The sequence below is a fragment of the Xenopus tropicalis genome, chromosome 1 (assembly GCF_000004195.4).
Source record: "Xenopus tropicalis strain Nigerian chromosome 1, UCB_Xtro_10.0, whole genome shotgun sequence".
NCBI lineage: Eukaryota > Metazoa > Chordata > Amphibia > Anura > Pipidae > Xenopus > Xenopus tropicalis.
Window position 1 is genome coordinate 197,822,641 of NC_030677.2, and position 27,019 is coordinate 197,849,659.

The window sequence follows — 27,019 nt, forward strand, 5'->3', positions numbered from 1 at the left end:
GGTACAAGGTAGGCGCTCTAAGTCACTTGGGGGTGCCTAACATTTTGGCACCCCCAAGTGACTTAGCCTTTCCTTCTCCTTTAAATGGTCCCTAAGGTGCTATCCACAGGGCAGGAGGAGACATATGGATTTAAGGGGGTGTCTTAATATGACATAATATAATTCTTTCACATATGAATGATGGTTGATATCCCCGTAGTGAGCACCAACCATTTGGGTTTTTGCTGTGCTACCACCACCAGTTGTAATGTAGCTGCTATCTTGCTGACTTTCCATTGTTCTGCTGACTGGCTCCTGGAGGGGGGAAAGGAAGGGGGTGATATCACTCAAACTTGCAGCGCAGCAGTAAAGAGTGACTGACATTTACAAGTACAAGTCACATGGCTGAGGACACTTGGGAAACTAAGATTATGGCTAGCCCCATGTCAAATTTCAATATTAAGTATAACAAAATCTGTTTGCTCTTTTAAAAAACGAATTTCAAAGCAGGATTCTGCTGGAGGGGCTCTATTTACCGATACGTTTAGAAAAAAAAAAAAAAAAAAGTTACAAGTTAATATGCAAAAATTTGCTATTATAAAACACCCCAAAGTATTTTGTGCAAAGAAGTTACCCCAAAAAACTAGGGTTACCAGATCATTTTAAAATTCATGTCTAATAAATACATGTTGCAGGGCAGCACTAATTGCCTTTAAAATAATCTGTACTCAGTTCAGCCCTGCCAGCTGATCACTACTCACCTTACATAAATCAGTAGGAACTCTTCTCACTCTGCACAAGTTTCTCTTGCATGTAACATTCCTATTGATAATGTGGATGTGCAGCCAGTCTCTAATGATGCAAATGGCAGACCCTGTCACTTCCTAGACAACTGCCCAAGTACTGAGTATGTTGCAGACTACACTGATTCCCAAGCATCAGGGGCGGGCCAAGCCAACCGGGCGCCCTGGGCAACCTGGTCAGCCACCACGCCAATGCGCGATGCGATGGGTAATTGCCTCCTCTGCTAATGACAAGTGGGGGGGGCAATGACAAAGAAGGAAGACTCGGGGTAGGCAGGAGAGGCTTCTGTATGGTGCCCCCTAATCGTTGCCCCTAGGCAGCTGCCTCTTCTGCCTGCCCCTAGTTCCGGCCCTGATTGTAATGGCCCCCTGTTTGCTTATTAATGTATTGTTCTGCTGTTCAGCGCTGCGTACATAAGTAGCACTATATAAATAAACATAATACATACTTAAGCACACGTCATTCAAGTGGCTGAAATATTTTAGAAATATTAATTTATAACCTTATGGACGGTGGCTTCACAGTGGAATGGGAAAAGCTGGAAACTATTGTAACTATTTGTGATGACTTCTGTGCCAGGAATGACCTATCAGTGGTTGTTCAACTGTAACCATTAGCATGCTGGAAAGATATTGGTAGTCATACAAGTAGAGCCAGGGAGCTGCTGATGGTTTAGATTGGTGCAGAATATTTTTTATGACACATTTTATCTTCTACTACCAGAGTGCAGATGACTATGATTCCTGTGTTACTGAGCGCTGCTTTGAGGCTCTGGAATGGGCATGCCGAATGCTCCCTTTCACCCGCATTATAAACTGTGAAGAGCTGATTCAGGATATCATTCTGAGCCTTGTTAGTGAGCTGCCTCCAGTGAGAAAGGTGCGTGTTTGAGTTTCCATATAGATTTGCCATTCAGCGTGCCTGGGCTGCCTTGTGCTACATCATATATTAATACACCTTGTTCATCCAGTATTAAAAAAAAAAAAAAAAGTGATCTTTTGCTTATGTATAAACATTTTACTCTGGTTCAGTACAAATATATAAGGAAATCTTTACAACAGATCCAATAGACTTGCAAGTGTAAGTCTGCTTTCTCTGCTTCAGCTAATGCATGTGTCTTTGTTGTTTATTGGTTAATAACTTGATGTTGTTATGTATCCTTCCCTCCAGTCTCATAGACAGTTAGGAACTTAGTACTCTTAGACGCACTTAAATAATAATAATAGTAAAGCATACTAATAGTACCCAATATTTTACTGTCTGTCTATTGGGAGTCAATAATGTAATTATTAACACCAGGGCCCAGGTCCAGGCCAAGCAAATGCCCCCCACCCCCTTCCCATCGATGCAGTTTTCGCCATGGATTTGTATCAGCACCAGAGGGACCAAAGGGGTGCAGACCTTTGTGCAATTGCCCCCCGGGAGATCCGCCCCTGTTGGGAGTGACATGAGAATTAAATGAATGTTGGTGGGCAATTTTCTGGCTACACCTAATGTTGTTGTGTTTCTGAATGGGTCTTGCAGGTTGCAGAAATATTAGTCAAGGCTTTCCCTCACCCTGAGGATGTCCGTGTGCAACTCCGGGAGAAATACCACTCAGTCCAACAACGCCTAAGGCACTCCGTAGTTAAGGGTAAAGTACCCAGACTGTAAAGACTTGCATGCAGCTTATATTTAATTTGTTTATTTGATTGAAATCCGTTGAAGGGCTTTATTTAACAAAAACACTGCCTAAATAATTAGCGCCAATGCAGTCAGCAGTCAAAATTTAGTTACTATACATTGGGTACAGGATAATACCATGTGGATCTTCTTGATGTGTTTTGTTGTGTACAAAGGGTTAATCGTTGTTAACACACACAACTAAGTTATAGTAATAATAACAATGACACTGAAGCCTCACAGAGCAATAGTTTTTGGCTGCCGGGGTCGGTGACCCCCATTTGAAAGCTGGAAATATGTAGAAAAGGAAGGCAAATAATTCAAAGATTATACAAAATAAATAATGAAGACCCATTGCAAGTTGCTAGAAATGGGTAATTCTGTGGCACATTAAAAATTAACCACCCCTTTAAATCATTGGCCTATGAGCTGGAGTACAAAACAAGCATTCGGACAATAATCCCTTTTTTAATCCTTATCTTTCTATTCTGTCCCTCTCCTATTCATATTCGGTCTCTCATTTAAACCACTGCCTGGTTGCTAAGGTAAACAAGACCCTAGCAACCAGATAGCTGCCGAAATTCCAAACTGGAGAGCTGCTGAATAAAAAGCCAAATAACTGAAAAACCATAAAGAATGAAAACCAGTTGCAAACCTTCTGAGAATGTCAATGTCTATGTCATACTTAAAGTTTATTAAAAGGTTAACAACCCCTCTAAGAATCAAGTACAGTAAAACAGTGCAAAAGTCTATTTTTTTTTTTTTTTAATTTTTTTTTTTTTTACATCCGACAGGTATTCAAGGGGACAAAATGATGTCTGTGGTTATTCATAATGTTCAGAGAGTGCGTCTCAAAATGCTAAAGCGTATACAGAGGAACATAGGCCCAGTGGAAATGCACCTATGGGAATCTGGCTTGGGAGACACATCTGACGAGGAGGTACATTGCTATGACCAGCTGTCCTTGGGCACCACCCTGAGCAGAAGCACCATCACCGATTTTGCTCGTCCTCAAGTTTATAGCGATGCCGACACTCTCTCCGAAGCCTTCACGCTTAATGATGCAGACGAGCGGTAGTGTGCGACTTCTACCTAATTTACCTATTAATGTTTCTGTTGTCACTGTCTGAAATGGAACCTGATACCATAACTTTTGCACTGTTGCTTGAAAAAATAATGTTGGGATTGTTATATACATTTTATATTAGTATATTATAATTTTGTCTGAACATAGCAGTATCACATAGTTGTCTCAGGCAAGACACTTTCAGGGGATGTGCCAGGTCTCCTCTAATTTTACCCCTACACAGTACCCTTTTCACAATCATTGTACAGGTTTGGGATCCCTTATCCTCAAATCCGTTATCCAGAAAGTTCCGAATTACGGAAAGGCCATCTCCCATAGACTCCATTATAAGCAAATAATTCTAATTTTTAAAAAAGATTTCCTTTTTCTCTGTGATAATAAAACAGTACCTGTACTTGATCCCACCTAAGATATTACTCCTTATTGGGGGCAGAACAGCCCTATTGGGTTTATTTAATGGTTAAATGATTCCCTTTTCTCTGTAATAATAAAACAGTACCTGTACTTGATCCCAACTAAGATATAATTACCCCTTATTGGGGCAGAACAGTCCTATTGGGTTTATTTAATGGTTAAATGATTCCCTTTTCTCTGTAATAATAAAACAGTACCTGTACTTGATTCCAACTAAGATATAATTACCCCTTATTGGGGGCAGAACAGCCCTATTGGGTTTATTTAATGGTTAAATGATTCCCTTGTCTCTGTAATAATAAAACAGTACCTGTACTTGATCCCAACTAAGATATAATTACCCCTTATTGGGGGCAGAACAGTCCTATTGGGTTTATTTCATGGTTAAATGATTCCCTTTTCTCTGTAATAATAAAACAGTACCTGTACTTGATCCCAACTAAGATATAATTACCCCTTATTGGGGGCAGAACAGCCCTATTGGGTTTATTTCATGGTTAAATGATTCCCTTTTCTCTGTAATAATAAAACAGTACCTGTACTTGATCCCAACTAAGATATCATTACCCCTTATTGGGAGCAGAACAGCCCTATTGGGTTTATTTAATGATTAAATGATTCCCTTTTCTCTGTAATAATAAAACAGTACCTGTACTTGATCCCAACTAAGATATAATTAATCCTTATTGGAGGCAAAAGAAGCCTATTGGGTTTATCCAATATTTTAACGATTTTTACCAGACTTAAGTTATGGAGATCCAAATTACGGAAAGATCCCTTATCTGGAAAACCCCAGGTCCCGAGCATTCTGGATAACAGGTTCCATACCTGTACTGCTTCCTAGATGGTTTGCCAGCCATGTCTCTAGTGAGAATCTAAGAGGAATCTTCAGGCAGCGGTTAGCGCTGACACCCTGGGCGAGACCAGGTACAAACTACCTTTTTCCTTCAAAGGTTAGCCCCTATACCAGAGACCCCACAGGGGTCACCACTCTAGCCATTTAGGCTGTACAGACCACTTGTTCTTTTCAAAATTCCAAATAGTACCGACACATTACCTCACATCTCCAGTCATCTAATTGCACTACTATTAATTCCCATTTACAGAAGTGAGTGTCCTATTGCAGAAGGCTCCGTTGTACAGAAGCCAAGGCGCAGAAAACCAGATAAAGTACAAGAGAAAACTGAAGTATCTGCAGATAATGTAACTGTTTTCCCTACGGTTGGCACCTGGGAATTTGAATGTGAGGATGAGGAATACATTATTTTCTTGGAGCTGTTTTTGAGTTACCTTCTAGAGAAAGATCTTCATTGCAGTGAACCTGGGATTCCTTTCCTCAGCACCTTCTCCAATCATCTTAGAGAAAATGAGCTAAATTGTCTCGTGTTCGATGTCCATACGACGCTAAAGCGCAGGCTGGGTAAAGCCAAAATCCAGAGTGTGTTCAGAGCCGGTTGCTCCTATGCAGTAAATAAAGAGCCTTGGAATGACTCAGAGATGCTACAAGGCACGCCATTGCCTCAGGCTAACATGACTGCTGACTTTATCCCTAAATTTTCCTCGACTGTCATTGTAGAAAAGCCAAAAGAAACACCAAATAAGCTCTTTTACACACCTAAAACAAGACACTCGGGCAAAAGTGGATTATTTGGTTTAAAAGAACAAAGAAGGGCACAATATGCTAAAGATGGGAACTTGGTATCTGCTGTACCACTTACTGTGCCCACCCACAGCCCATACTGCTACAGAGTTATACATACCTCTCCCTTTAAACCCAGTGAAGAGCTTGGAATGGAGCTGAAAGCCAAATTTGGCAATGAGGAGAAGTTAGTGGAGTGGATGGTTAGGTGGTCAGACAGGAGACTGTTTAGGACAGCTGGTAAAGCAGATTTACTTCAAGCTCACAGTACTGCTCTCCGGGTCAAAGCCACCTCAGCTGCTATCCTCACGTCCATTTGGCTCTTAGAGAAGCCATACCTGCAAGGTGTCTCCAAACAAAATGGAAGGATTGAGGTAAGAGGGTAGAGTCCTGGCATGTTATGGAATGTTTGAACTATAAATCCACCTTTTTGTTTACTGGGGCCCCTCTTAAATGGTATGCTCTTCTGGCCAAAGACTTCTCTACCTCTTGCTTTGGTATAAGCTGCCCCATGTTCCCCATGGATCGTTCACAGAGGAAAAAGCACTGGCGCTTATTAATAAATTTTGGGCTTGGAATGGTGGGAGAATTAGTGATGGATTAGGAATGGCCTAGTGCAGTAAATTCACACATTTTTGGATCAGGCTCCCTATTTTGTTGGTCAGGGCCTCTCTTAACTCATAACAGGGTTGCAGATACAGTATAAGAAATATTGTAGCATTATTCTTCTAGCTACAATTTAAGTAAATGAAGTAAATAAAAAGAAAATTCATGTTTCCCAGTCCTTTATGAACTACATTTTCCCTGTCCTCTATGCACCTGTTGGCTGGACTGCTTGGTATTGCTCAGCAGTACTTGGATTGGCGTCTGATGTGAAATCTGTAGGTGCATTTGTGTCTATCTCACTGCTATCCACTAAGATACACAGATGGCAGTGAGTTTTGAACTACACCAAAGGGATTTATTCTCTAATGATGTATTTCAAAAGACATAAAACTAATTGGTTTTGTACATTAAAACCTGTGGCGCCAGTTAAATGTGCATGATATTAAGTGACACTTTTGTCTTTATGTATATTGAGAGGGGGGGCTAGATTTATAGCACTATTCAAAAAAACAAAAGAAACTTATATTATAGAATGTATTTTCACTTTTTTACTGACGATTGCTCTTCCCAGGCACCACCGCAAGAATACACGGTAGCCCCAGCTTTCCAAGAATCAGAATTACAAGAGAAATTCGACTCAGAATTACAAGAGGATTCCAGTTTGCATGTCAGTCACCTGCAGACGGAGGCGGGCTCTCTTCCAGCTGGGGATGGGTCAGACCAAGTTCTAACAGAGCAAAACCTTTCTGAGTTAGTATTAACTGATTTTTGTTAACATTCCAAAAGTTCACTAAACCATAAAGTCATTTTGGCTTTTTACTGCCAATAGATTTGCCTCATTAGTGCCACCTAGAACAATATATTTATTCTGCAGAAACCATTACCATACCTGAGTTTAGAATCTTTTCCGTTTGCTTAAGATAGCAGCTGCCATTTTAGGTAGCTTCCTGCCTGCAGTCTCTAGCCCTTATAGCTCAGATCACACACTCCTAAGGGAGGGGGGAGGGAGTTCTTAGCATTCTAGTGGGAGGGGGGAGCAGGAGAGGGGAGAGAGGAGAGAACTGCACAGACTCTGGTCCCGGTAATTAAGGATGTTTCTGAGAGAGGAAGTCAGACACTGTCTCTTACAAAAAAAGAGACAAATCCTGTGTTTCTTTTGATAGAGGACTCAGTGCAGCATTACTGTAAGTGCTTATGGCTGTATTTACCTTTCATTCTCCTTTAACCTCTTCAACAGGGAGTTTAGAGCTGCTTCTACCCCAGAATAATATTAGTCCTGCAGATAGGTCCCCCTATTCCTATTTTTTTTTTTTTTTTTTTTACCAAGGGGTGAAATGAAACATTTGTATGTATAGCCATTTAAATATTAAGATGACTGCAAGTATCCATTTAATCATTTGTTCTTGCCTGCAAGTAATTTCATAGTAACATAGTAAGTTGGGTTGAAAAAAGACATACGTCCATCAAGTTCAACCATAATGCCTATATATAACCTGCCTAACTACTAGTTGAGTTATAATGATTTTCTCTGACATGTCTGTGGGACACAGGAACCATGGGGTGTAGCATCCACCAATAGGCGGCTGGGCACTGCAGGTAAAGATGATTTTTGTTGATTCATAAATAACAGACATTCCCTTCATCTTCTAGTGTGATAAATACTAGCAAAGAGAGCGTATCTGGGAGCGACCTTTTCACTGCTGCCAAGGGGGTATACGTGGATCACTGTGAGCCAACAATGGATACAAGAGGGGACAATGTGCATCTGGATGAAATTCCATCACAAACCGAAGGTAATGTACTAAAATGAATAATTTTTATTGTTTAAAAATATGAAATCTGAATTATAAAACGGTGCAACTATGAGACAAAAACTAATGCTTTTATCCAAAACTGGGACCATTGTTCAGCAGAACCTTAATATTATTTCCAGAGTGAATGGAGATGCTTTTCAGGCAACTTCTCTAATTTTCAGGTTTATAAATCTTGGCATGGTCGGACTGGCTTGTTGGGATACCCGGGAATCTCCCACTGGGGCCTCTGTATGACAAACCCTTCAGCTTTCCTATTTGTACCATAGAACTGTGTAATATAGATAGAACTTATCTAATGGTGCATAGAAATGGGCCTTAGATGTCTCTAGGTTCTCTGGTAGGTCCTTGTAGGCAGTGGCCTATCTAAACAATCACTGGACCGGGTGCAAGATTCATCTCCCCATTTCCACCCAAGATGGAAATTACTTTTAAATGAGCACTAAGGGGCTTGCAGTAAATGTCCCAGCTGTGTGCTTTCTGGCCAGTCATTGTGTGTATAAGTGTCTTTAAGTCAGCTTCTTTTATAATCATTTTTTCTTATTAGCAGATGAACAAGATGACCAACTTGACACCCAAAGAAGCCCCAATATCTCCATATCTATAAGAACCACCAAGCATCCTATGGAGGTGAGACACTGGCTGTCACTCTCTTTGTGTCATATGACCTTTAAAGTAACAGAGGTGCAGTGAATGAGTAATTATAAATTGTTATTACATGTCTGTGACCATAAATAGGAACCCGTGTCTGCACAAAGACAGATTTGTTTAACCCTCATAGCTCCTATTCCCTGCATGGCTACTGTTTCTAGGTGCCTGCAGGACTTTGGTCCATCATATTATGGAGAAGATGCAGTAAAGCATTAACAAACCCCATCTCCCCTTTGAATCTATAAATAACCCATTTTCACCTGGTAATGCAGAAACTGTAGGGTCTTTGTTAGGGAGTTGTTGAAGAAATCCTTTCATATCATAAAAATAAAGTCATTTAAATCAGGTTTGAGGTACATGTTTGTCTTTTATGTATAGAAACCGCCCAGTGTTGTTGCTGTTACCCTAGAGGAGCCTGAAGCTGAAAACCAGCCACTAAATCGGAGACCTGAGTGAGTAAATGTCCAACGTTTAAACGGCAGAGTTTTGTATTTAGTGTTTTTTGTGGATTTGTCACATGATACATGGTTACAAATGTGTGAAAAAAAAATGTTTCACTGATATTGGAGATTGGAGAGTTGCTTAGTGTTTTTTGTTTTTTTTTGTGGAAAAAAAATTGTTTTGGGAGTGTAGTTCCCCTTTAACAAAAGCACTTTCATTCTCCTGTGTAGATAAACTGGGGAGGTAGTGTATCCTCCTTTCTCTGCAGCATTATTTGCTATGGAGACCGAGCCCAAACAATGGGGACTGAGTGCTTGGTCACTAAGTGCTGGGCTGTTAGTGAATAAATACACCATAACTTGGCTGTAAGTCAGTTACACGCAGTATGGAGTGCAGGTTATGCTGAGCCTGGAGTCAGGATTGTTCCAGGTTAAACCTATAGATGGAAATGCCAGATGCAGTCAGGTAAAATATAAAACACAAAATGCAAACGATTGTGCTGGAGTTGTGTATATGTAATGTGTATCTGTGTGTGTGTGTGTCCAAACAAACCAATGTGCAACACTCTTTGCATGATCTCTGTCTCCCATATGTAAGGGGGGGGGGGGCGGTTGGATGCCCCAGTACTGATGTTTGGGTCAGAACCTATGTCCTATTAATGTTAGTTATTTTCTGTGCAAATCTCGACACTGACTTAAAACTGAGTATACAATGTACAAATGCAAAGCAGGGGGGGCTCATATTCTTGCTGCCTTGCTAAGTATGGGCTTCTTGCACAAAGGCTTTGTGATGTGCAGAGGGGGCCTGAGACACAGGAGAATGATACATACAATACATAAAGGGTCATGAATGGAGCTGTAAGTGTGGTCACACTAAAATAGATTCAAATGTTGTGCTTACGGATGCCATTCATTGCGCTAGTCTCATCTGCTGAATGTCTGAGCTGCCACTTCCCTGGGCAGGGTTCCCACAGCAGGTTGCTACAGTAGGCACAACAGACTTGCCCCTCAAGGAATCTGGCACTAAAATGGTGGTGTGCATCTGATAAGTGCATAATGCACTGCAGTTAGTATATGACCCTTATAGTGTAATATCTATATTTTATTATGGATGATTGAAAGTCTCTTTTTATTCTTTTGCCTTGTGGTGTATTTATTAGCAGAGCCAAGCCAGCCATGTCCCCTGACATTGCCCCTGCAGACCCCCAGACCTTCTCCAGTGCAGTGAGGGTTCCTCCTGTAGTCACCAATACAGATCAGCAGACTCTGCACCATGGAGATCAAGGAGTTCCCAACACATCAGAAGCCGTCAGGCAGTTATTCCAAGATGAGATGTTCCGGCTCCTGCAGGTACGTGGCCCTTTACATGTTACTTACCTTTTTTACCCGTGAGCAACATTCAAATGTAAAAAGAGTTGGGGAGCAACACAAGCATGAAAAAGGTACCTGGAGGTGCCAAATAAGGGCTATGAATGGCTATTTGGTAGCCCCTATGTGGACTTGCAGCCTACAGAAGGCTCTGTTTGGCTTACACTGGGTTTTATGCATCCAAAACTTGCCTCCAAGCCAAGTATTCAAAAAATGTGCACCTACCTTGACGCCACTGGGAGCAACATCCAAGAGGTTGGTGAGCAACATGTTGCTCACAAGCTACTGGTTGGGGATCACTGTGCTACTTTATCTGTTTGTTACTACATAAGTACTAAAACCCTTGTATTCTAAGCAGCTTATCTGCAATATGGAACCTATAGCCTCTCGGTACTGTTGATGGCGGCCTCCATTGCAGAAGAGTTTAGCTTAGCTGCTCTCCAGTGGCGGTTGCCACATTGCATAACAGATAAGCTGCACAGAATACAGTGGCTAAAATGGTTTTAGAGCTTCTAAAGGAACCCATTAAAGATTAACAGTATAATGAGTTTAAATGTGTATGAATCCCTTTCATTTTTGGTGTTACTGCCTCTTTAAAGGGTAAATAAAGACTGGCTACATACAGAGCTGGTGTGTCTAGAAATCAGTGCAAACATATGCCCAATCTACCTGCCATTTCCATTTTGCATTCTTTATTGCTTTTCTGCAGCTTCAGCAACTCAACTTCATGAGTTTAATGCAAGTTGTTGGCTCCTCCTTCGCCGCCCTACCAGCCCTGCATCAGGTTTTGCAGCAGACTGCTCAGATAGGAGGGAGCCAGATGGGACATACAGTGGAAGAGCAAGTTTCTCTGCAGTCCCAAACTGCTATCCCTACACAGACCCTGCCCCCCAGTAGCCATTCGGCAGTACGACGGCAAACTGATTTAGGAGTGGGGAGCCCACCCAGGAGATGCAGTGCCTCCGGCAGGGAAAACCATGCAGGGGAGCAGCAAGGAAACAAGGAAAATGTACAGGTAACTCTGTTTTTGCTTTGTTTTTGGGCATGAATGTAAAAGCTTAAGAAATACAGAAGAATAATTATGAATTCCAGATTCCAGTGTGTGCAGTTATACGCTCAAGGCCATCATTTTTTAGATTAGAATTGTATCCTATTTATACAAAAAGGTTTTCCTTTATTTAAACTGTTAATCTGGTTGCCAGAGTCACTAACAGTAGATACATTCTATTAAGGGAAGATTTTACTGTGACTATAGGGAAACTCCGCCCATAATGTTGCTCAGTATTTACTGCTATTATTTTTGTTCAGATCCTCTCTTTTATATTCTGTTCTTCCATTTAAACCCCATCCTGGTTAGGGAAACTGGGACACAAGCAACTAGATACAGTGTTGCCTGTAGCTGTAGCTGCAGCTTCACTCCCTCTCGGGACATTTTTTCACTTTCCATATCTACAGTACATTCCAAAGAAGAAAGTATACTGGCATTTGCTAACGTTCATAAATACAAAATGTAATACCATATGTTATTCAAAGTGGGAAATGTATGTACTGTAGACCCATGAACACAAGTAATATCATTATAGTATAGCAATAGTTTGACAAGCTTGTTGCAACCCTTGTTAGACACTGAATGTTGCTTATATTTAATACTACTGTTTCTGTAATACTTCCTCTTAGAACCTTCCAGAGCTGAGCATTCCCTTGAGACAAGGTAGCAGTGGAGAAGAGACCCCAGCAAATCAGGGGGTGCAGGCTACAGAACCAAGTCTGCCTCTTCTTTCCTTTCCAGTTGTACAAATATCTCCTACCGACCATCCCACCCCAAGAGCACTGACTGATCTTAATGGACTCCCCCTTCTGAAACTACAAACTGAGCCAAAATTTGTACCCCTCCATGTCATTTCGAATCACACTACCCAAGAGATCAGAAGGCCTAGAGTTCATCATGCTGCCCCTCGAGAAGCCTGGGTTCTTCCTACGCGCAGAATGAGGGATGGGGGCCAAGGCACAGAGCATCGACAGCCCAGTCAGAATATAAAAGGCAGGAAGGGGGCTGAAACTGGTCATAAAGGAATGTCAGCACCGCGCCATTGCCATCGGCAGGCAGGAGTAACTGCACATTTGCTTAGCCAGAAAGGGCAAGGCAAGGACGCAAGGCGGCAAGATGTTACATGGAGACAACAAAAAGTCGAGATTCCTTTACTTCAGCTGCAGCCGGACCCTGTGCCTTATTTCCCACCCATATTAACACCGGAAATCAGGGTTCCTGCCGTATCCTCTCAGCTTAAAGGAAAGTCGGACTTTGTCACTTCGTTACCCCAAGGTCCAATCACTCTTCTGAAAGCTGATGCACCCCAAAAGGCACAGGTAAATGCACAAGTAGTACTTTCACAAATAGTTTCCATGTGTAACAATGTGTACTAGTATCTTCCTCAAACTCCAGTTTGTATTTTTTAAAGGAAAACTATACCCCCAGAATGAATACTTAACTAACAGATAGTTTATATTATATTAAGTGGCCTATTAAAGAATCTCCCCAAACTGGAATATATATATCAGTAAATATTGCCCTTTTAGTGATGGGCTGTGTGCTCCCTCAGAGATCAGCTGACAGGAAATAATGCAGCTCTGACTGTAACAGGAAGTAGTGTGGGAGTAAAAGGCAGAACTCTGCCCATTCATTGGCTGATGGGGCCTAGCATGTATGTGTGCCTTGGCTTGTTTGTGTGCACTGTGAATCCTATGATCCCAGGGGGCAGCCCTTAATTTTTAAAATGGCAGTTTTCTATTTAGGATTACCCAGTAGCACATACTGCTAAAAATAAAAAAATTTATGAAAATGGTTTATTTATTGTATGGAGGTATAGTTTTCCTTTAATATACATGTATGCAGTAGGTTCATGTGTTTTTGTTTGCTATCAGGGTTTGCCAATGAGCTTCACACCCCGGCTTATCCCTTTGCAAAACCTTACCGGATATGAACGAAGCATAAAGCAAGAGATGCCAGCCACCGGGGGCGCTGCCCTTCAGCTCCTAAGGGCTAACATTGAACCTTTCGAAGAAGCTGTGATGCATGGAGATAGCCTTAAAAGGTATTTCATTTACTGCGTGCTGTTATTGGGCAAGGGTTATTCCAAGGTTCATGGCACACACATGCCCACATTTACAACTGGCCAGTAACCCAAGGCAACCAATCAAATCTATGCTTTCATTGTTCAGCTTTATTAAAAAAAAAAAAAAAAAAGCCATTACTGATTGGTTGCTATTCATTACTATCAATATGCCAATTTGCCCAGTGAGCCCCATAGTGTTTTGACCACTGCTGTGCAACAGTGACAGTCAGCACACCCTAGATGGTCTGTCTCTGCTACCCACCCAATGGAAACTGCTCTGCCTATGGCTGATTTAGGTGCTGGCAGGCAAGCTCCTCTCTTAGGAACATTCAATTTGCCGTGTCCAAGCTTGTTCCTTAGCCATTTCCCATTGGTTGTGTTGTTGGATGTCATTCTTCTAAGAAAACAGATTGCTATAAAGGGACTCTCCAGCTTGTTGCAACTGAAGGTCCATAGTTTGGAAGCAAAGTCCGTTTTTCTCTTTCATTTAAGGGGGACATGGGCACTGAAGGGTTAAATCCACCTTCTGTGAGGAAAGACACTAAAAGGACAAGGTTTTTGGCAGCCTCCCCAGCAGGCTTTTTTATTTCTATAGCACTTTACTGACTGGCAGTGTAAATTTTTAACTCTATACTGATACTGCTATACTAATAGCAACAGGACATATGTACTGAGCAGCGTTACAGAAAGAAATATTAGGAGACCGCTCCTTGCCCCAAAAAGGTTACAATCTAAGAGCCCAGACTGTAATAGATTATAAGCTCTTTGGGACAGAGACCCCCTTTATCCCAACTGTGCACTAAAACCCCTAGCATATTTATGCATTTGGTCCCACTATTTAAATAATTCCTATACCACTGTTTGTGCTTCTTCTTGTAAAGCATTTTGCCTCCATTTTGGTACAGTACAGAGACAATGCGTATTATTCATAACCCAAATTGAAATAATACGTACTTCTGCTGGAAGGCTGTTAATGCGGATCTTCTTAAGCACAAAATGGTTCCGAGAGCTGCACTAATGATAAATATGGCAGCTTACAATAAATAAGTGTAGGTAAATGCAGTAAATAGGCTTCTCTAATTGCAGACAGAAAAGGCGCTCACGAAAACAGAAAGATGAAAAACCCGATGCAAAGAAAGAGAGAAAAGCATCCGTTACGTTCCGCCCAGAAGAATCCATTATAAACCCAAATAACTTTGATGAAGTTGCACAAACTGAGGTAAGATTACAGCAAAAAGGTAGTTTGTTTCATCCCACAAACCAAGTGAGCAGACCTGCATTGTTTAGCGATAGGTGTGGTGCGATGCTTCATTTATATGGCCTGGGGGCTTTACTAGTCACTGCAATAACATCATAATGTGCCGTCCGGCCCTTCAGCATTCACTCGCTGTGCTGGGCTCTGAGCGGACAAAACACCTTCCTCTTGTCCTGCACGGGGGTTGATAATTAGGCCCAGGCTGGAATTCAAAATAGGCCCTGGCATTTCAAGTACACAGAGGTTCTAACAGCCCCCCACCGGCCCAATAAATAGTGACTGTTTGTGGCATCTTACAGCAGCCCCCCTGGCATTTGCCAGAACCCACAGATTGCCAGTCCGGGCCTGTGGATAAAACACCACCAGCAATAAGGGACATCACGCACCTTCTACCGAGAATATTGTACCCGCTTTTGCAAAATATAAAGATTAATAGATGTCAATGAAGAGATTTCTTGACTCGAAAAGACACTAAACATGCAATGAGAGAAAAAGAAACCTACTGTAATATGCAACCACTTCAGGTGGGTAAAATAATGCCCACATGAAGGTGTAATATGATTGATTTTGGGTTATAATGGTTTATTGTGGATACTGGGCAGGCCATAAACAGATAAACAGGCAATCCTGAGCCAATCTAAATCAAGTACTGCTCCTTTTGCCTTATTATAGTTGGACTTACAACTGGGAGTAGTGTTCTATACTCTCTCAGTACCACTGTGCTGAATGGTGTCAAAATGACTTATAAGAATAGAATGTTGTTTCCTCAGGATGTACATGAAGAGGAGCCAGCCGTGCCGGAGGAAAGTGCATTTGTTCTCCCTCCAGGTAAGTTTGGGGGAGATCCCCATTTATTGCTTTCAATGACATATTACAAAATTTCAAGCTGTCCCAGAATATCATTTTACAAGTATGGACTCTGTCTAAAGTTTGCTTCCGGCATAGTAACCCATACCAGCCAGGGTTACCATCAGGAATTGTGGGGCACAATACCCCTGCCATTTTCACCAGCCCCACACAAACTTGTTCCAGATCTTTTGCCTCTTTAGTATGAAACCAAGTCTATTTGTAGCAGTCCAAGTCACCTCTTTACATTGCCCCAGTGCATGCTGCCCCCCAATGGCGGCCCTGATGCCTCTTGATCAGCACATAGCAATTACTGGTCAGCTGTTGGAAACCAAGGATCTAATTGGTTGCTATGGGTTACTGAACCTGGGCAAATTTTGCGCCATTACCTAAATTACGCCTCCACCAGACACTTTAGAATCTAGCGTGACCTAATGCTGCCAGCTGTAGGTTTTAAGTGCAGACCGCATGTCATGAAACAATCATACATTTATCCAAAATATAAAGAAAACAACCACTCCTGCTCTGATGAAGCGTCCAGTGGCCCAAAACACAACAGGGTAGGAGCACAGGGACCGGGGAGCACAGAGGAACCTCTTTATTTTTGGTATAGTCTATTCTTTTGAATTTTAGCCAACTTTATGATTGCTTTTTGTAGCAAATAAACCTTTCATGTGTTAGACTGCCTGCCATTTGTATTAGTACATTAGTATCCGATACCCCAGTACATTAGTATCAGATACCCCGGTACATTAGTATCCGATACCCCAGTACATTAGTATCCGATACCCCAGTACATTAGTATCCGATACCCCAGTACATTAGTATCCGATACCCCAGTACATTAGTATCAGATACCCCAGTACATTAGTATCAGATACCCCGGTACATTAGTATCAGATACCCCAGTACATTAGTATCCGATACCCCAGTACATTAGTATCAGATACCCCAGTACATTAGTATCAGATACGCCAGTACATTAGTATCAGATACGCCAGTACGTTAGTATCAGATACCCCGGTACATTAGTATCAGATACCCCAGTACATTAGTATCAGATACCCCAGTACATTAGTATCAGATACCCCAGCCCTGCCACTTTATCCATGGCACCTTCTCAAGCCTATTGTTGGTGCCAGGGATACAGTACTTGCTGTGTGCATTTGCTCGCCAGTAAAGTATCACTTTCCAATTATCTCAACAGGTTCCTTCGAGTCTCTGCTTTCAAAGCCAATGCAAATGAGCTCCATTCCCAGCGTGGCAGAGCTTCATTACTTTGCATCCACCAAAAAGAGACCTCCTGAGGTTCACGATGCCAGTACTAACACAGAAACTGGTAATGCCCACAGGGCACATGTGCCTTCTGCAACTGGCCTACCGATAATGGAATTTATACAGTCGCTTGCTAATACTTGAGATAAAAGATGCTAGTGTCCAGGGCAGGTATCAGGGGCACATTAAACAGGGAGCCCCTACTGCCTCTTTGCCCCGCCTTAGAAAATACCTTTGGGGGTGGAGTCTTGTGAATGGGTGGGGAGGTTTGAGTAAATGGGTAGAATGGGCATGCAGATTATGGGTACCTCTCTGCTACCGTCAGTCACCCTGCTGTACTGGGCATGTATGTGTTACATATTCTGTGGCCCCTATTCTCATTCTGTTCATTTACAATTCTTATAATCACCCCCAACAATATGCCTATCCACTGAAACTGATCGGGGATCAAACTAATCCTTATCTATTTACCAATGTATTTCTTCACTGGAGAGATTTGTTCCAGCATGGAAAGTAATGGCTCTGTACCCATAGAAAGTGAATGTGTCAGACTGCTCCCAGCAGGGGTCTGGTACCCCCCCCCACCCCAGATACAGCCCCATCCTCCAGAAAAATCTGTAACTATTGTTTCCATGAACCCTCTGTGTTAGTAGTGTGCCCAATCATGTTTGCACGAGCACTGCTTGAATCTCTCTGCTTTATCCCCAAGCTGCTCGGCCCTATCAGGATGCGGGAACTGAATGTAAGGACTTGCCCAGGGAGTTTCCTATCAGTCAGGCTGTCGCTTTTCCCTCTGCCGCCGGCCTGCGCTCTCCGCTCTCTGGTGATTGGCTTTTTATTCCTCTTGCATGCTATTGCCTACACACAGTGTGTGTGAAGCACAAGGAACGTGTACAGCAGTGTTAATGGGGTGGGTCACCCTTGAGTTAACTTTTAGTATATTCTAGAATAGCCTTAGTAACTTTTCAATTGGTCTTCATATTTTATTTTGTACAATTTTTATAATTATTTGCCCTTTTCTTCGGCTTCTTTCCAGCTTTCAAATGGGGGTCACTGACCCCAGCATGCAAAAAACTTGCTCTGTGAGGCTACAATTTGATACTTTTTTTTTTTTTGATTTGTTACTTTTTATTATCTTTCTATTCAGGCCTCTCCTATTCATCTTCTAATTGTTCATTCACTCCACTGCCTGGTTGCTTGGGTAAAATGAACTCTTAACGACCAGATAGCTGCTAAAATTCCAAACTGGAGAGCTGCTGAACTAAAAGCTAAAAAATTCAAAAACCACAACTAATAAATAAAAATAATTAAGACCAATTGCAAATCACCTCAGATTATTACTCTCTACATTGTACTAAGAGTTAATTTAAAGCTAAATAGCACCCTTATATTGATGTTGCTGGCCAGCCTGATACCCACCAGGTCAAGTGGGTTCGGCCAACCTCGGCACAACACTTGCGGGTTCCCGCTCTCTAATTTATAGAATTCAGAGAGCCGGAGGTCGGCAGTGTTAGGTCACATGTTGGCCGGAACCCACTGACCCACGGGTCTATAAATAGAGGGGACTGGCCAGGTCGGGTAGGGGCTGGGAGTGGGTGGGTTATGGTCGTGTGTGGGTAGAGTTTTACTCGACTTGCGCTATTATATAGGCTTCAAACCAAAGTCTTTACATCATGAAACATAATATAATCCCAGGAATCTTTCTAATATTAATTAATTTTTAATATAGTCTCATTTTTCATGTTTTTAAAATGATCTGTAAATGTAAATGCTGTTACAGCAATAGAGAATAGACTTCTGCTACATTCTTTCATAAGTCGGATGCAGAGAATAGGGGAGAGGGATAAATACTTTCAGTAGCAAATACATTTAGCTATTATGTTAAAACCTATAAACATGGGTAATGAATGTATATGGGGAAAGCTGCCTGGAATTACATTTGCTTTCATTATACAGTAACCGTTTGTAGGTGGAGATTCCCTGTAATCATTTTATAGCTGGGTTCTGTTTAATATGCAGTTACATTGTATTTTGGGATACTGCATTCTATGGGGAAATGCAAGTTACACTAAAGCGCTAATACTGTCTCCTCTTCCCAACATTCTGTCTACTGGAACTGAATTAAACTGGTTTGTGTTTTAAATATCAACTCTCCTACAGAAGTGCCCCAGCCGGCAGATGTCCCGGTGCAGTTGCCCCCTGAATTGTTTCTAAATCTCCGCTTCCCTCTGGAGAAGGTGCAAGAGAGGACCCCGGATGTGCCCCCCACCCATGTAAGGGAACGCTGCCCCTAGAGAGGGCCAAATGATTTATTCATCTTGTTACAGGGCACTGGAACTGTAAAAGGGATACAGGTATGGGACCTGTTATCCAGAATGTACAGGAACTGGGGTTCTTTCTGAAACTTCACTCTTTGTCTACTAAAAAAATATTTAATTATTGAATAAACTCAATAGGACTGATATAATTTAACCATGAAATAAACCCAATAGGACTGTTCTGCCCCCAATAAGGGGTAATTATATCTTAGTTGGGATCAAGTACAGGTACTGTTTTATTATTACAGAGAAAAGGGAATCATTTAACCATTAAATAAACCCAATAGGGCTGTTCTGCCCCCAATAAGGGGTAATTATATCTTAGTTGGGATCAAGTACAGGTACTGCTTTATTATTACAGAGAAAAGGGAATCATTTAACCATGAAATAAACCCAATAGGGTTGTTCTGCCCCCAATAAGGGGTAATTATATCTTAGTTGGGATCTAGTACAGGTGCTGTTTTATTATTACAGAGAAAAGGGAATCATTTTTAAAAATTATAATTATTAATGCTTATAATGGAATCTATGGGAGATGGCCTTTCCATAGTTCAGAACTTTCTGGATAATGAGTTTCTGGATAAGGGATCCTAAACCTGTATAATTATATATCCACTCAGACTCCCCTCCCCTCGCAGAGAGAGACTGTGGGTGAATAAAACTGGATATTTTGCCCTACAGGTGGGGCGCCATTATATCAGTGTGACTGATCTGGAGGCAGAAGATTTCCCCTATGAATTTCCAGAAGAGGCACGACATGTCGCTGCTCCTGCAGAGAAGGTGGCCAGTTGGAATACTCCTTCCTCTCCAGACAGGGTTCAGGTGGCCGACTCTACCCCTTCGGAAGCGCTTTCGGGCCGCCTTCACACAACAGGTCAGATGCTTTTCATTGGAAGTGTATCTTTGAGAAAGATGAAATACATTTGTACCGGGCCAATACTGAACCACAGGGTCAGACTGGGCCAGCGGGACACAGGGAAAAGGGGAGAAACACCCGTTGAGCACTTACTCTCAGGGGTCTCTTGTGTGTTTCCTGCTAGATTTCCTTACACTTTGTTACAATTGTTTGCTTATTTATTACAGACCATGTTAGAGTAAAAGCACAGGAGCAGCGACTGGAGGACCAGGCAGTCCGTGTGGCCGACCCTGTAACATACGAGATGCTGTCTAATAAGGCTACTCCCACTCCCCCCAAACACTTCCTTCCTAGGCCGTGGACAACTGGAAGTGTGAGGAACCAAGCGCTCTCCAGGCTCCAAGAGATGGATGCCCAGTTAGTGGCTTTGCAGGATATGGCTGATGGAATGGAGAGGGATTTTGCCAATACTGCATTGGTACGTACGTGCAGCGAAATACCATGAAAATTCCTGTGATAAGAACCCTACCAGCCTCCTGTCTATGGATTTACTTTGTCTGAGGGGTGGCTGATAGTTCCATCTTGTATTGAGGCATTTTCTTTTAGTAAACTCTAATAGATTTTAATGGAAAAGAGCTCCTGTTATAGACCCCCGCACGTTTTTAATGTCATTTAATTGATTATTTTAAACTCTGCATGTTTTTTTATTTTTTTCATTTCTTGTTTTACTCTGGTCATATATTGGCCTTTGTGGTGGGAAGTTTTCTTCCAGTTGTGTGACAATGTGTTTGAAAGAACAGATTTTAATTACTTTTTAACTTTAAATGCAGTTGGTGAAAACAATAGAAACCCTTGCAAATGCCAGTGAGCCCAACCCAGAGAGTGCTTCACATTCTTCTAAAAGATCTGAAATTAAAGCAAATGGTAAGTGTCTGTAAATAAAAGGGCAGCTTTCTTTTATTGCCCATAGATAAGGGATGCAGAGTGTTGGCTGCCGGGCCCCTAGTACAGTGGTGGGGGTCTCCATGGTCAGTTAAAATCCATTATAACCGTCACATTGCCCTGTGTGAGAGTTTAGGGATGGAGGGATGGTGGGATTAATCAGAAAACATTGTAGTCCTGGAAGCAAAAAGAACTAAAGCTCAAGCAAGGCATAACCCAAATGGCAATTAAGCATGGAGTCATTTATCTTCTGCCTTTGCTACCAAGGAATGTTCTGTAGTTCATAAAAAATATCTAGGGAAATCTCACCCTAACTGACCGTGCAACCTGGGCTTTCAGTAGTATCTAATAAAGCAAGTCCTCTCCCTAAATGTCACCCTAGGGGGGCAGCCCCTCAGTTTGGGAATCACTGTGTTAGCATGTCCTAGGCCTTAGAGAGTTTTGTGAAGACTTTATTGAGGTAAATCCTCCTTCTTCAAGGCCTTGAGGGACTTTGTTTCTAAAATAGTAAGCAAAATGCAGTTGGTGCCACTTGACATGCCGTGGAATTAGAACTGGCAGAACCCCCACCCATAGCAAGCAGGCCGTTGATGGGTGCTATGTCTGCACATTCCAGTCTCTGCCCTAGGAAAAGTCCTGCGAGTCTGGGTATAAGCTGCCCACATAGAAATATAATCCTGTCTATTTGCTCATTTGGTTTCAGTTTCCTTGATGCACTGCTGATTCTCTCATTGCTGGGGTTTAACATTTCATTGTAACTTCTATTCTGTCTCCATTCAGCTCCTCGGATGGAAATAGACAAAATCAGTGAGGAGGATGAGGAAGAGTTTGCACTGGCAGACATTGCCGGCATTGGTTCATTTCCTTGTACCCCTGCTGTCCGTATTTCTTGGGAAGATCTGCCCTACGAGGGCCGCCCTGCCTCTGGTAATCCTCCTCAATATATCTGTTTCCTTGGAATTACACTGACAGGAACTGTAATGGTTTTGTCAGATATACAGGGTCAGTGTATACCCAAATCATTCCCTACACAGGATCCCCTGGTCTTGTGGATCTCATCTGACGAGTAGCCCACATTTTACATATTCCGATCCCCATCTTATTCCCAAAAACCCAACATTAAAGTACAATTAACATGAACCAGTATCTATTTGTGTATTCCTATCCATACAGGCACAGAATGTGTGATTGTTCAAGGGGTACAGCGGCCTTACTAGAAGTAATTGGGCCCCACAGAAAGATCTTTTAATCACCCCAAAAAATACTGGACTAGATCTGTGATTTGCACACACACATATTGAAAGTTAACACAAGCCCATACCCCTGCAGGGCCCCTATACTTCCAGTTCTGTATTGTGAGGTCCCAGGCAGCAGATATTGGGGTGTGGAATTAACTCCTACCTGGCCTGGGGACCTTTTGAGACTTGGGGCCCAGGGTAGTTGCCCTAAAACCAGTCCAAGAAAAGAGAATTGGTGATACTTACATGTTGTACTTTACATTCTTGTGATTCATAATAGTGCAGTGTTCCCCTTAAACAACCCCGGCAGTGAGCAGAGAGGAGCTTTGTTATCTCATGTCTCCATGGGCAACTCCTCTATTGGGAAGCTGTTTGCCAGCTCCGGATCATTTGTTCCCCAGCCCGGGGCTGCTTCATATTTCACTCTGTCTGTGTGCGGCTGGGAAACGATGGAGAGGAAACCCAAACTGATTCAATCTCATTCTGTTTCAGGGCCAGCAGAGAACATGAGGGTGGATAAAGGGTAAGTAGTTACATTTCTTATTCTTTACTGTTAGATGATCACTTCCATGGTGAGCTCTTCTTCCACCAAATCAAGCGTGTCTGTTTCCCTGTGCATTGGTTTTGGTTTGTTATCTGTTTGGGTCAGTAGATTTCCTTCTTGTTTTCGCAGCCATCAAGACGACCCCCTGCACATGACGGGGCTGAGTGACATTGCCGATATACTGAGTGACCTTATGAAAGGAGGAGTTTCTGCTTCGGAACTTGGACTGACAGAGACCCAGGCTACATCCCTCTCCAGGTATGAGGAGTCTCATTGTAACAAGCCACTAATCCATTTTATAGGAGTCCTCTCTTATGCACTTGACTATACTTTACTGTGTTTATACCAGATTTGTGCCTTTGTGTTGCCTTATCACAAGTAACAATACACGTGTAATTGTACGATTTTGGCCCCCCAACATGACCAAGATTTCCATAATCATCTTTTTTAATAATTCGACCCCTAGATATGAGAAAGAGTGGCTGATTGCTGGTAGCATGGAAAATCATGCGCAGGTTAAATAAACTGCAATGCACACAAGCTGCCAGTGTCTCTTTTCTGTCAGATATGCACAGAATGCCATATTCTTCAGTATACGAAGCCTCCATAGATTTGTATCCCTGCAGGCTGCCTGACATTAGCTCACTACTTGTTATGGGTCAGGGATTTTAATCTGGAACCTGTGCCAAACCCAGCCTCACATTTCCCCCGGGCTTATATATCCAAGGCTGAGCTGTCTGCTCCTCTGATATAAGACACAGGAGGGGTGGATATAGACATAGACCAGAATGTGATATACCTTGTGACAGAACCAAAGAGGGTTTCAGTATGTGAGGTGATATCATCAAGGGGAAGGAACATATGAATATCTTCTAGGGACCTCCTTATGCCTAACTTATTTCAGCCGCCACGGTAATTACCAAGGGTCAGACCATTTGATTGTTTTTGCTTTCTGCCCCTAGGGCAAAGCTGGGAAGCTGGTTGGACATCTATGGGGGTGTTGAGCATGCTAAAGCAGCTGTAGCCACTAGGGGGAGCACGTACTCAATCAATGTGCCTTCCAGATCCATTGATAGCAGTATAGCGGGAACCCAGGAGTAAGTGCAAAAACCAGAAGCAGGACCTACAGGGAATGACAGCTGGGCTCCTGAATAAGCATTGGGAAGATATAGGACTTACTATAATGGGCCGATTTTTTTATCCCCAATAGGGGTACTATTCAGATAACAAGTTGCAGTAGATTTGGCTTCTCTTTTCTGTTTGTAATACAAACAATATCTCTCATTCCCAGGGTAAGACCTCAGAGTGCACCATCGAGGCCCGGATCTAAACGAACAGAGGAGGAGAGACTGGAGCTGCAGAACTGGATGAGGAAAAAGCAGAGAGAGAGACTGACTGTGCATAAGAGACAGCTGGAAGAACTGAGAGCGATGGAACACAGGCCGTACCAGCCGGCAAGAGATGCAGTAAGGGTGGGGGTTGGGTTGTAGGTGGGCGGAGCATGATCCATAGGGAAAATGCCTGTGTTTGTGTCAGGTTTAGTGACTGTGTATTACAGTGACTCTTACAGTTAATATGCATTTAGTTCATACTGTATATATGTGGTCCCCGGGCATGGTGTGGGTGTCCGACCTTCTTTGTATTTATCCATAGAACACTTCAGTCTCATCAAGAACAATCCTGCGGCACCAGAGGCTGAAAGATGAGAGAGATAAGTAAGTGCTGAGTGGGGGGGGGTGTAACAATATAAGTAATGAGTATCAGCAGATGTTTCCCCATTATATGATCTAATAGATGGGCACTGAGGTTTTGCTCCCCCTGTCTCTGCCCTACTTAGGTCCCTGCTATCTGAGCATCATGGTCACCGCGTGTCTCAGGCTCTGGGCCTTATGCAGGAGATGCTATCGGAAGCCCAACATGTCCCGGCTGTCCCCTCAAGTCCCTCAGCCTCCAGATTGCAAAAACAGCGCTCGTCTCCTGGCGGGTAAGTGACTAAAGCAGTTACTTGGGAATATTGGCAGATTGGCTCCATGTACCGGTTATCTGGCTGCCACTCATATAAATAGTGCTACTAACTCTCACAATGAGAGCTGGGCTATTACTGGCCAATTGTAGGACATTCACCAATTTCTTCTTGGGCCACTGAAGCTGATTTCCTGTTTCCTCTTAAATATCTTTGTTTTAACCCTATAGACATTCGGCTGCCACTCGTAGCTCCCCTGCAAGCCACGTGGGCCGGCACAGACCCCTTTCCAGGACTGTTGTTCCGAGGGAAAGGCCGCTGTCTACACCTTCTCGCCTGCAGTCAAGAGGTACTTGTTATCTATGAGGGGAATTCATAAAAGTGATGATATTGAGACAAAATAAAAGTGGCGATAGATTTGTCGGATTTACCACCTAACTCACAAATTTCCACTTTTGTGACTTTGTCTTTTAAACAGACAGTTTTCAGATTTTGTCATTTTCCAAACATTTTTTTTTATGAATTTGCCTTTAGCTCTTAGTAAATCTGTCGGTGCCACCAAACCCAGTCCCACAGCGACAGGAGCCTTGGGATAAGGATTTTACCAGCAGGATTTTGCATTTCATTTGCCATTTCACTTTGGGGCATTTCCTGAGGGGTAACTTTAGTTTGCCCAGGGAAACTATACATCATTTTTTTCAGTACAAGCCGGGTTTTCTAATATTTTCTATATTTCTGTGTAATTCCACTTCTGTAACGAGATTTATGGGTCTAAATACAGTCTTCTCTCGCCCCTACTCATTACTGGGCAGCAGCAATCCGGCCCCCACACCAACATGCCCGGTGAATAGAGGTCCAACAGGACTAGGGCCCACCGGGTTTTTATCCAGTGCCCTGTTGGGCCAGTCCAACCCTGTACCCCAATATCCCAGTTTGGGTGCCAGTGTGTATGTGCTGTTTGCTGATCACCAAATGGCGGCTGGGAACAGGTGGGGGCCAATGCTGTCAGGCAGCTCTGTAGTTCTGGACATGCTATGGGGGCACAGATAAGTTGAGGCAAATGTCAGTGAAGTTCCCGCCCCCTCCCAACATGTGAGAGGAAACAGGATGGGCAACTTAATCTGAGCAACCATAGCCAGATCTGCCTCTTTGGCCAGTTAGAAGTATCTTCAGTATATGCCTATATTTAAATGCTTAATATGCTGTGAAAGCCGTATTATTATTATTGTTATTATTATTATTGAACAAGTCAATAACCCAGAGTGCAGTTTCCATCACAGAAAGCCTTGGCCTTTGCTTTCTCATCTTATTAATGACTGATGTTCTAATTCTGTTTTTACTAAGGAACGGAAACATTCGTAAAGCAGAGAAGCCCCTCGCATCCCAAGAGCAGAGCTAGAAGTGCCCCCAGCTATCCAGTTCATTTAAAGTTTGGTGAGCCGTCCCTCCCGTATCTCCTGGTGATTCCTTGGCACGTGTCTCTGTTTCCCCAGGCAGCCTATCAGTTCTGTTAGTTCTGGCCACCTCCAGAGAGCCGGCCAATTGAAGAACCTTCAGCCCCACCTTCCCATTTTATCCACAGAGTCTACTCGCCAATTAGGCTGTTTGTTCCATCTTGTCATATAACGTTGGGCAGCTCTGCGGATATTACCGGCAGATTGCCATTAGGCTAGGGCCACTCCCTAGAGAACTGGGTTCTCACCAAAGAGTGTAGCTCAAAACATGAGATGTACTGTATGTGGGAAACCTTAATCCATGTTGGAGATGTCCAAGGTCTGTGTGACAGGGGCACCCAAGGGAGACACCATCCAACCCATGGGCTTTTTTGGTGCTAGGACACCCAACAACACCTGGAGGGCCAGCAAGTAGGGCTATTGAGCAGGTTAAAGTGCTGGGGTGCTTGGGACACAGCCTACTGGCCCTTTATTACCCATAACCCATAGGGCTGCCTAGCATTCAGCCATACTGCCAAAAGCAAAAAGCTCCATATCCTTTTGGCATATGGAGTCCACTTATTTCCCTCGGGTTAGATGGAACCCCCCCCATTATTGACACTTCCCTTAAAGTGATGATTGTGCGCCCAGTGACTGCAGGGATTAGTGTGGGGTCTGTGCAACAGGGGGCAGGGAAATGGCCGCTCTGTGGTGTAGGGCCCCTCGGGGGCTCACTCTGCCTGTACAGGATTTGGGTAATAATTGTGGGGCTGCT

General features: G+C 42.9%; 1 non-coding gene across 6 annotated transcripts in view; it reads left to right on the forward strand.

Moving 5' to 3' along the window:
* The window catches only part of cplane1, a 58,917-nt gene that overhangs the window by 29,673 nt on the left and 2,225 nt on the right, over window positions 1-27,019 (forward strand). Inside the window, exons 23-50 of one of the 6 annotated variants that reach the window (XR_001171457.3) lie at window positions 1,507-1,662; window positions 2,308-2,416; window positions 3,240-3,519; window positions 5,053-5,959; window positions 6,763-6,941; window positions 7,842-7,984; window positions 8,550-8,632; window positions 9,032-9,105; window positions 10,254-10,443; window positions 11,171-11,476; window positions 12,139-12,828; window positions 13,384-13,553; window positions 14,661-14,793; window positions 15,600-15,657; window positions 16,883-17,014; window positions 17,660-17,773; window positions 19,111-19,223; window positions 19,950-20,142; window positions 20,352-20,602; window positions 20,955-21,048; window positions 21,847-21,993; window positions 22,797-22,827; window positions 22,978-23,106; window positions 24,140-24,314; window positions 24,502-24,563; window positions 24,686-24,832; window positions 25,042-25,160; window positions 26,156-26,245. This is a non-coding gene — a transcript (ciliogenesis and planar polarity effector 1). The remainder of the gene's footprint in view (window positions 1-1,506; window positions 1,663-2,307; window positions 2,417-3,239; window positions 3,520-5,052; window positions 5,960-6,762; window positions 6,942-7,841; window positions 7,985-8,549; window positions 8,633-9,031; window positions 9,106-10,253; window positions 10,444-11,170; window positions 11,477-12,138; window positions 12,829-13,383; window positions 13,554-14,660; window positions 14,794-15,599; window positions 15,658-16,882; window positions 17,015-17,659; window positions 17,774-19,110; window positions 19,224-19,949; window positions 20,143-20,351; window positions 20,603-20,954; window positions 21,049-21,846; window positions 21,994-22,796; window positions 22,828-22,977; window positions 23,107-24,139; window positions 24,315-24,501; window positions 24,564-24,685; window positions 24,833-25,041; window positions 25,161-26,155; window positions 26,246-27,019) is intronic. The other 5 variants (XR_004220657.1, XR_004220656.1, XR_004220654.1 and 2 more) reach the window with 5 other exon arrangements.